The sequence below is a fragment of the Pituophis catenifer genome, unplaced genomic scaffold (assembly GCF_029215685.1).
Source record: "Pituophis catenifer annectens isolate HBS135680 unplaced genomic scaffold, rPitCat1.0.hap2 SCAF_1, whole genome shotgun sequence".
Classification (NCBI taxonomy): domain Eukaryota; kingdom Metazoa; phylum Chordata; class Lepidosauria; order Squamata; family Colubridae; genus Pituophis; species Pituophis catenifer.
The window spans coordinates 160,718,958-160,720,924 of record NW_027256881.1 but is presented as its reverse complement, the minus strand read 5'-3'; the positions used below and the strand labels follow the sequence as shown (position 1 = coordinate 160,720,924).

Here is a 1,967-nt window from a genome sequence, read left to right as displayed (position 1 = left end):
AATTCTTAACCCCCCATATATAAAATCCCATTTCTTAAACATAATACTTCTAATGTCACTTATATAACGCTTATACAAATAAAAGAAATCATTCATAAGCTATTTGATATTTTTTGGTCTGATACTTATTTTGTATATAATCAATCCATCTTCTCCAGTCCTGTATGTACCTTTCTTGTGTGTGATCCTTCAGATATGCTGAAATTTTAGCCATTTCAGCTAAATTAGTTACTTTCAGTATCCATTCACCAATAGTAGGCAAAAAGTCCTTCTTCCAGTATTGTGCTACCAACAATCTTGCTGCTGTTATCAAGTTCAAAATCAATTTAGTCTCTGCAACTGTACAGTCCGTAGTTATACCCAATAAGAACAACTGTGGAGTAAATTTCAGTCTCTTTTTGAGAATATTCTGGATCACCCACCAAATCTTTATCCAAAATGCTTTGATTTTTCTACAAGTCCACCATATATGATAATAAGTTGCATCATCACAGTCACATCTCCAACCTCCACGGAAATCTTTAGTAAAAGGCGAAAGATTTATACGATCTGAAGAGAAACCAGAGTATCTTGATTCCTTCAGTTTTCACTATTTTTCCTTGTTTGATAATAAGTGTGACAAATTTGTCCAATTCAAACTCCGTTGCAATATCGTGGCTATATATATGGACAGTGTTGAGCAGTGATTCAGATTGTCCATGTAAAGGAGGTGGGGTAGTCTGGCAGATGTTTTTGATATTTGATAACTAGTTTGATAGCTAGGTGCCGAGGTGGTGCAGTGGTTAGAGTAGAGCACTGCAGGCTACTTCAGATGACTGCTAGCTGCAGTTCAGCAGTTCAAATCTCACCAGCTCAAGGTTGACTCAGCCTTCCATCCTTCTGAGGTGGGTAAAATGAGGACCCAGATTGTTGGGGGCAATATGCTGACTCTGTAAACCGCTTAGAGAGGGCTGTAAAAGCACTATGAAGTGGTATATAAGTCTAAGTGCTATTGCTACAGCCTGAGTTATTCAGTATCGTTGACAGAGGAAACAGTGCAATGACAAATAGTAGTGGTGACTCGCCTTGAAATATTCATCTTTACCTGCTGCTGACCAATTCTTGATCTCCCTTGTTCTTTTCTCTACCATTCCTATTTATTAGTTGAGGTTAAGAAACTAAACCATAGACCTTTCAAATAACTAAATAACAGTAGATAATGGTTTCCAAGCAGTTTGCTATCAGTATCAAGTGGCACTTTTTTTGCAGAGAGGGCAAATTTAGGAACCCTCCAGAGTTGCCTTAGGGCTGGGCCTGGGGGTCTCTATCAGCTATGGTCTCCCAACTCTTTCTTTGCAGTGTGCCTTTTTCCATATAATTTTGCCTTCTGTTAAGGTCTTTGGCAGAGACCTTCCTTTATATTCTATTGCTGATGGTGAAATAATAAGTTATAATGAGGAATTTATTTACTTAAAAAAACATTCCAGAAATAAACTTAGCCACATTTTTAAAAAATTGGGATGACCAAGCAGGAAACATGGAAATGAATGCCTGGCAAAGCATAGCTTCCATTTGGTGAAACTAGACCAGATAAATTACACTTATCTCATTGGAATGTCTTGTGTGAATTTGGAGAATTGGCTTAAAAATATCAAACAACCTGGTTTTCCACATGTCCAAACACTGAGATTTATACTTTCAGTTTACTCATACAAGCTGGATCACCACCTTTGAAAACCATAGCAAACTAAAGATACACACACATAAACTAAATCTGCTTTCACTGATTCCCTGAGCCATAATATACCATAACTTAGCTCCACAGAGCTACAATTGTCCCTCCTGTGCCTTCTGTAAATGGTGTGACTAGCAAACTATGGGTAGCTCTGCAATTACTTTGATTATTGCTATACATGAAGAACAGAGCCTTTGCTGTGTTGAATGTCAGAAGACATTCAACGGGGTGAAATTAAGTTTCTTGATGGCTC

The 1,967-nt window shown here is 37.6% G+C and overlaps 1 non-coding gene across 1 annotated transcript; it reads right to left on the bottom strand.

The window, feature by feature from the left end:
* Window positions 1-452: 452 nt before the first annotated feature.
* Window positions 453-568, bottom strand: LOC139309178 (U5 spliceosomal RNA). Its single transcript, XR_011599830.1, has one exon. It is a non-coding gene; the product is annotated as a U5 spliceosomal RNA (small nuclear RNA).
* Window positions 569-1,967: the final 1,399 nt, after the last annotated feature.